At 42.4% G+C, this 8,979-nt stretch overlaps 1 pseudogene; it reads left to right on the top strand.

Annotated features, from left to right (window-relative positions):
- Positions 1 to 6,739: 6,739 nt before the first annotated feature.
- On the top strand, positions 6,740 to 8,979 carry LOC147883640 (uncharacterized; annotated as a pseudogene).

Here is an 8,979-nt window from a genome sequence, read left to right as displayed (position 1 = left end):
TTAATATTTGACAAGGTTAATAAATGTTGATTGGAAATTTGTAAACAGGCCTCATATGCAGCTAAGTACAACAGGGTAGTTGGCAAGAAAAGATGGAATCTTTTGTATGCCATAGTGAATAATACACCATTGGTTTGGCTACCCATTAATAGAGATGGGAACCATTCCATTGTCTTGGAGATGGAAGTACAATCAATTAGGCCCTGTATCGATTTTTAGGGTGGAGAGGAAGTCGTAGCAGGCAAAAGAGTTTCATGAGGACATCTACGATTCTTGAGTCTTGCCTCATTCTACAGAAGATCCAAATTAAAAAAGGGGTTTTGCACAATGGGCAACCTGTCCCACAGATTTCTTAGAGAAAGACCAAGAGAGCACTTGCCCGCTATTTAAATGGTTAGAGGATGCCTTAATTAATACTCAAGTTTTTGTGCGCCCTCATTTTTCTATACCATTCATGGGGGGATAGATGCTACTTGCAAGTCACTAGGGGCCATTTCTGAACATGGCACAGGGTAGTGGATTTTGAGACAAAAAATGGAGATACTAAAGATGCCACTATAGGATTGATAAACGAGAGAGCAAGTACAAGGTATAAGAGTCGATAGTTATCAGCCATCACATCAACTAGATTGAAATGAAAAGAAAAGTACATAGTACTTGTAGGTAGACCCTAGGACTAAGTGTCCTAGGTGTCACATAGGACTAAGTGTCCTATGTGGCATAAAAGGCACAAAATACACTAAGTGCCTATAACTATGCCTACAAGGCACATACCAGGGCCCATAGGGCATCACTAGAATAGGGAGAAGATGGCCTACAAACCCCCCTCCATGGTATGGGCTGAAGTATTGTGGAAACGTCTCAGAATACCTAGTATTTTCTGGTCATGGTGGCACATGTTCATCCAAAAGGATATAGCCACGTATGAATGTACAAGGTATGTCAGATCATGTAACAAATGAATCCAAGTGTAAAGCCTGTCGGAAGACTTCAAACTTGGGACAAGGAAGTGCCTTTGTAAACATATATGCTATGTTGTCCTTTGTGGGAAGATAGGACAACTCTATGTCTCCTACTGACAACTGCTCTTGAACATAATGATAGTGAACTTCAATGTGCATGGTACGTGCATGAAACACTGGGTTATGCGCAATGGCCAAAGCACTCAGGCTATTAGTGTAGACCATAGTGGCATCACCTACACTAAAGTACCGTGGCATCACCTACACACACATGAATTCGAAGAGAAGGTGAGCATGCGCGTGGCGGAGGATGCAAGCATTCTTGTGGTGGGGGAATCCTTGATTCCTAGCTTTACTTTTAATAAGATTGGTGCTAATTCACCTGGGAAGCAGTTGCTAATACATCCACTAAAAGCACCGAGGGCGTGCATCAAGCGAGACCCAAACCCACAGCCTTGGCAGTGAAACTGACTGAGCAGGTGGACTCTAATGCCAATCGATCCCTCTCGGAGTTTCTTGTGGAATGACGTCTCCATGCTCGAGATCATTGTTACACCGTCGCAACCACGTCGTTGGTGTCAGGGGATCAGAAGGTCCTTGCGAGTGCATGCGCATGCATGCCTACTGCGAAGATAACAATCATAGAAGTCGCTGCCAACCCGACCACTGGATGAGGTTCTTAACTAGGATTTCCGCAGTCTCTCTCCCGTAAGCAGGGTGCTAGGGATCGGATCGCATCCGATGAAGTTCATCTTAAAATCCACGGATGTGCCTCCTCACCGTAGCAATCTCCTCTCGAATCTCCTCCGAAGTGAGTGCCACTACGTGCAAACTGCCATGTGAAGTGCCTCTGCAATGATGGCAAGGAGCGGATGACATGAGCGTGCCCCAAACACTTTTTGAAAAACAATCAATCGCCAGATCGCAAATTCCTTGCATGATGGTAAGAATGTGCATCGTGGTCACCAATGTGTAGCATCATAAATATGCATAGATGCTACGGGAAACAAAGATAAATGATATGTGTAACATTTATGAGAATGGAATACAGATAATGCAATAGAGACATACATCGAAGATCACTAGAAGACTCCACTGCATTGACGCTGACATAGTAGGATCTTCGCCATAGTAGGCTCCACTGCTTTGATGCCACTTTTGCTCACGAAATCAAACAATGCAACATCTTTGACACAATCGAGATCATGGGCAGATTCCCAAAACTCCAAAAACTTCCACGAAACTGAGCGTGTAGTTTAGTTATAGTGTAGTGTAGCCTCAAGATTGCATCAGGATTCCATGAAAAGAATTAATCATCTAAATCTCTCCTTGCTATTTTAGTTATAGCGCAGTCTTCTTGCTAGTGCCATTTAATGTTGCTGGTGCAATTTTTCTTATAGAGGATAACAACACAACGGATTAAGGGATCGATGATAAAATATATGAAAACATCTAAGAAATAATCGATAAACATAGATAGAACAAGGGCATCTCCTTCTTCTTACTTGGCGAGAATTGCAACAAGGAATATGAATCATCTAGAAAAATCCTTAGAAATCAAAAAAAGAAATTTCATCGCCTGCTATTAGGCAAGTGATCATTTGGGAAAACAAAGAACATCCGAACATCTAGGAAACATAAGCATTTGGGCATCTGGAAGTACAAAACAACTGGGAATAAGGATTGTCTAGGAAATGCAAGCATCTCGGCATCCGATGAGCATCCAAGAAACACAAGCATCCGGGCATCAGAGGAACACAAGCATCAGAGATGAAACAACATATGCTCCCAAGGAATGATCATATTCATGTACTAGACGCATATATATAGTTGAGGCCAAGGACTGAGTGTGGATGAGTTATATATAGCTCTATCATCTTTGTCTTAGGAGATTGAGGCGAACTAGTTGAGGACAAGGATTGAGTGTGGATGAGCTATATATAGCTCTATTATCTTTGTGTTAGGAGATTAAGGCAATAGATTTGGGTCTTCTTCCTTTATTCTCGGGTTTGCAGATATGGCAGTCTAAGAGAGGGTTTTTTGTGTCCCAACCATGGTATTTCGAGGCATTTGGTATGGAAATTAAAACTATAAGACGAGTATAAGACTCTCACATATCAAATGGACCCACTGGCTAGAACTAATTGGGTGAGCAATAAGAAGTAGCATTGAGCAACCACACCACATGTATATTTGAAGACTTATATTCTCTCTGCTTCTATTTCCCATACAATTTCTATCAAATTAAATGCACATCAATAATTGTGTCAGTCCTTGTCAATGAAAGAGCTTTTCTTGAGCACCATCAAGATATTTTATGGCATACTTGGTATATGTTGATGAGATGTACCTAGGCAAAGTATTTGCTAATGTATAAGGGATTATGGCCTATCTAAAAAGTACTAAGCAAGTCAATATCATCAAGTACTGAAAAGGATGTGGATAAGAAAGCAACAAGAGTCATATCCCTAAAATTGCACAAACGGTAATTCACTTTTTGGTAGGTTCTATGTCCTCGAAAGAAGTTATGGGATGAGTTGAGGGGTTGTACCTCGATTGTATGGAGTGAGGGCCTCAAGCTATTTGATTACTCTAAGAGCCAAGTTGTTTAGCCTACGATCTTCTAAGGAGGAGAATTTAGTGATTTCATCAACGAACTACATAGCATTACCACTCTGCTAGCCGGAGGATAGCCGCCATCAATGTGAAAATGGAAGAGGAAGATGTAAATGTGGTTTTCTTAAATAGCATGCTTGAGCCATATGAGAGACTCATGAAAATCTTGAAGCATCTACTCGAACCCATGATGAAGACCATCCGGTCAGTGCCTTACTTGATAAGGAGAGGAGATATGGCATCCATTGGCATCCCTAAATTGGTAGGTCCTAATGGGATATGGTAGAAAAAAAAAGGTCTCTAGCTTAATGAAGTGTAAGTAGTGTAAGAAGAAGGGTCATGTCATACTACTATATTAATAGTAATGTAGGACTATCTATTTTTATTCAATACTAGTATAGTAGAATACTAATATAATACTATTCTATTTCTATAGTACTATTCTATTTCTATAGTAGAATACTAATATATTACTATCTTTTTCTCTGTTACAACTAGTGTAATTGTTAGAACGAAGGTGGTATTGATGGTTTAGTACTAATCTGTTTCCCAGTAGTACTAGAATGGAATGCAACTGGATTTCATGTTACTCAAGCTACATGGATGATTTTTTCCAATTAGTTTCGATAAGAAGCGAAACTTTTATATTGGTGTCGAAAGTTTTGTATGCCTTGGTAAAAATAAAGTTTTGAAAAATTGGCCAAGATTTGAAACTTTTATGAGAAAAAAATTAAAGTTTTGCCAGGATTTACAAATTTTTCTTTAAAGTTCAAAAGAAAATAGATAAATCTGTAATATGTTCTACGGATATTGTGAAACTAAAAAACTAGCTCAATAAAATTTTGCCAAGATTTTATATTAATATAGAAGTATAGCTTCGATAAAAACATCCCTATCAAGCTACGAAGAAGTCTAGGAGTGTACGTGTCCAAGATGTAATTTTTGAAACTCCTAGCAATACCTTTTTTAATCCCCATGTGAAGACAGAGCAGCATGGATCTGCACAAGCCTCATGTGGTAATTCCACCAACGATGTCATGGTAGATAGACATCTCATGTTTGGTGAGAACCCTGTGGAGGATGACCCCATGGAGGATGTAAATATTATGGGTTCTACCTTGGTTGTTGTAGAAGGGGATGAGGAGGACAGTGATGATGAGGTGTTGGAAAGGGTAATAAGGCAAATGGAAGAAATTGAGAGAGATCCAGCAAAGGGTGGTTTGGACCTAAAAGATGGAGAGGGAGGGCATGAAGGTAACATGTGTCTTTTGCATTCTTCCTTTTTTTTTGGGTATTTACATTACATAGGGATTATAAGTAATTGACGAATTTGTAATTTGTTATTTGTTTCACAAGGTAAAATCACCTCAAAATATGCAGGTCAGATGTGGCTCCTACTTCGATGAAGAGAGAAGTAGAACAAAAAAAAACAAAAGCTATAAGATCCTTGTACAGCAGCTAAGAAGATAAAAGGTAAAATGGGTATGTGCTTAATTTTGATTGTACCTAATGTATGCTAACTGGACTTTAATTTACACTTTAGAGATAGGAACCAACCTGACTCAGACAGTTTTGAAGAGGCAGTACAGATGTTGGATGCCATTGTAGACCAAGCTGTGAAGCTTCTGGGCAAGGATGTTCTGGTAGAGGACATCCTAGAACGAATGATGGACAGACAGAGGGACAGCTAGAAGGGCATCTCAAAAGGGATGATGGACAACCAGAAGGACGTTCTAGAAGGAATGAAGGACAATGAGAAGGATAAGTGTGAATGTGCACAATAAGCACAAAACGAGAAGGATAGCTGCAAATGTGCATAGCCTATTTTTATCTACATGATAGTCGTGATTTTTTATGACTGAGTGTTCTAATTGTTTTTGTTACTTGTCATGTATCTAAACTTGTTATTTCTCATGTATTTGAACGTGCTAATTTTCATAAATTTATCTAGAATATCGTAATATTAGTTTTTGTTAATTTGCCATGTATTTAGCTTTGTGTTTCTGACCTTCCTTATAGGTGCTACCGAAAATGTCATCCCTCCAAAGAAGTTGATTTATTTTTTGTATGAATGGGATCTTGCTAAAGAGTTGGTGGATGAATGCTCCTCTAGTGGCCAAAGGGGGTGACATTCAGATCCTTTGCAACAAAAATCTTCAATGCACTTATAGATGGGAGGACACGAGTAACATCAAGTGTAGTTCTCCATCCAACTCTCCTTATACCTCATAGAATGGCTATGGATGAAGCTATTTGTTTGAGAAGTCATAGAGATTTTCAAGAAGTCTTCACCAAATTTCTTGGAACAAGAATTTCAGGCGTGGATACATCTGGTGCAGATGTAGATGGACATCTACTGAGGCGAACAAAGATAGTTTTCTTAATGTGTTGCCTATGCGACACATATCCATGCAACAGGTTTGCTAGAGAAGCACTCCATCAATGAAGAATTACCCAAGAGACCTTTGAAAGGGTTCCTGAGTTGCATGTCTATACCGCATTGATATGCATCTTTGATTGTTGCGAGTATAAATTATATCTAAATGAGTCGGAAACATTCAATCATGATTTTGTTTCCTTGCGGAAGATAACATCAACATTGGAGATGCTAATGAGGGCCAGAATATTATGGAATACATGGGGAGGCCTGTAAACACTCTCCAAAGAACTGCCACTACGGAATAGGTTGAAGAGCTCATTCAATTCTACACATGCCTAAGTGTGGTTGTACCAAGGGCAAAGCAAGAAGCACATGAGGTAATGACAAGCTGTTGACACTTTTTTTCCAAAAGAAGAGAGATCGGAGAAAGTTGCTCATGTGAAAGTTCAATCCAATGTGGATAGGCTTGTCTTGCTTAGATCTCTCAAGATTGCCCGTTATTTTAAGTCAATGGACCATGGTGCCTTAAGGAGCAAAACATCCTCGACTTCATTTTGACCGCACACGAGTCACGAGCGACTCAGGCTTGGCGGTCCATGCACGCCACTCTCGCAGAGGCACCCCTCCTCGGCTATATAAACGCACACCTCTCAGCTACCTACACACAAACAGATTGCACACAGCCTCAGCATTTCTGTCCAACTTGCAACATATCCTCTGATCGCTCCGCTGAGCTTTTCAGTCTAGCTACTCTAGCTGTCTAATGTCTCCCAGCACCGAGATGCAGATCAGCCACAGCCACACTCGTCCTCGGCTCCTCATCTCAGCTATTGCCTTTCTTCAGCTACTAGTTTTCCAGCCGCATGGCGGCGCCCTCGCTCAATTTACCATCTCCGCCACCACCCCTTCAAGTTCCTCTTCCGGCCCCAACACCTTCGTCGGCACCGTTGGCAACCAGATTGCCAGTTCGCTCTTGGCTACAAACACGCCTGCCTTGCTGTGGGGAGCGGTTCCGTCAGATAACATCGTTGCAGCTTGCCAAGAGATTGTCAACAGTGGCACCATCACGTTCATGGCTAGCGTTAGCAACGACTGGGGCGGCTCCGAGGATCTCACATTGCAGGTGAGAGTCGACGTCTATCATTAGAGACATGACTACTTTTGCATAAACACTCCTAGTACCCAGAACTCATTTGTGCTCGATGCTCGACCATCCAGCTCCAAGCGACAGGCGGCTGTCTCGCAGCTAGCGACGGATCCGGCACGGAGTTCGTGTTCATTGATAACTACCATCGCAAAAGTGCTGTGAGTTCCTGAATCCTCCGCATCCCACTGCAACTCGGGCGCTCGTTTCATTTTTCATCAGTACACCACCCACCTCCACATACTACTTCCATACTTACTCATGGAGTGCGGGTGGATGATTCTCATCAGATCGTCTGCCCTAGCAATGCGGGCTCTACAGGCTGCGCCGTTTACATTACTGGGGATGACGTAACCAGCATCTACAACTCGTATAATGGTGGTTCTAAGCGCAAGCTGCTAGGAATGAGGAAATTGCTCAACTGTCAGAGCGGCGCAAGCACAGGCAAGGAATCTGTTTAACGTAAAGGGCTGCAATATATGATGTTAACCGCCCTGCTAATCTCCCTTATCTTGGGTCGTTTTCTCATAGAGGAACTCACTTTTGTAACAGGAGTCTTGGGTAGTGCTGAGTGCCTATCCCTCGGTCCCTTACCAATCTGTTCTAACGTAAAGGGCAGTGGGAGGAGTCTTGGGTAGTGCTGAGTGCCTATCCCTCGGTCCCTTAGCACCATTTTGTGTTGCTGGCGTGCTGGGCGTGTATGCCGCCCTCGGTGCTTTCGGTGGATGTATCAGCAACTGCTTCCCAGGTGAATTAGCACGGGTCGTATTAAAAGTAAAGCTAGGAATCGAGGATTCCCCCACCACAGGAATGCTTGCATTCTCCGCCACGCGCATGCTCACCTTCTCTTCGAATTCATGTGTGTGTAGGTGATGCCACGGTCGAAACCCATCGCGGCACCTCCAAACGTATGTCCGAGCTCCAGCTTGGTGATCAGGTGTGCATCGTCTTCGAATGCCTTTAATAATCTCCGTTGCATGCCTACATGCACCACCACCACTGTGTCCTCATTGCTCAACTACCTATCATAACACTCAGCATTTGCCAGCATACTACTGATCCCACCCATTTCTCTGCATGCAACAGATAGCTGTATGGGGTGAGAACGGGATCATTAGCTACCAAGATGTCTATGCTTTCGGCCACAAGGATGCCAACGTAACTGCCATCTTTATTGCCATCACTGCGGAGCCCATCAGACATTCAGCTTCACATTCCAACACCATTCGACTCACCGGCCTTCATTTCATACCTGCGTCTCATAAGAATGGCAATATAGTTTATAAGCGTGCCCAAGATATTGAGATCGAGGACATTGTGTGGGCCACGAGTCAAGAACATGTTCACATTTCAAAGGAGAAAGTCTTTCCTTATGTGGTCAAAGGTACACTTCTCTCTTAAAACCCTGTAGGCCATTCATTGTAATGAGCACATTTATGCAAGGTGTGATCAGTCTTTGCGTAGCCTAAAATCTAAATGCTCCTCCTGTGCATGCATATGCAGAGGTCTCTACAACAAGGAGGCACGACTTATACAACCCTTTGACCATGGGTGGCACTATCATCGTGGATGGTGTAGTAGCATCAGTTCATAGTGATTGGTTCTTGGATGCTACGTTTGATGCCATGGGCTTCACTCATTGGTTACCCTTTGCATATCAATGGGCGTTGATGCCTGTTCGAATCCTCTACTCCATCATGGGCAAGGACGCCTACATTTCCACGTACCATTCGATCGATGCATATCTCGATGTTGCAACATTCGGAACCAAGCACGGCGGGGTGATCATATTCACTGCATATTCAACACTCACTTCTTTAGTGGCAGCCGTTCTTATACTTAGTGCTCAAAAGCATAAGAAGGGTACCACTATCTAA

This window comes from Dipteris shenzhenensis, chromosome 28 (assembly GCF_047967505.1).
Source record: "Dipteris shenzhenensis isolate YYH24624 ecotype China chromosome 28, Dip_SZ_1.0, whole genome shotgun sequence".
Taxonomy (NCBI): domain Eukaryota; kingdom Viridiplantae; phylum Streptophyta; class Polypodiopsida; order Gleicheniales; family Dipteridaceae; genus Dipteris; species Dipteris shenzhenensis.
This window is presented reverse-complemented; position numbering and strand designations above follow the sequence as displayed.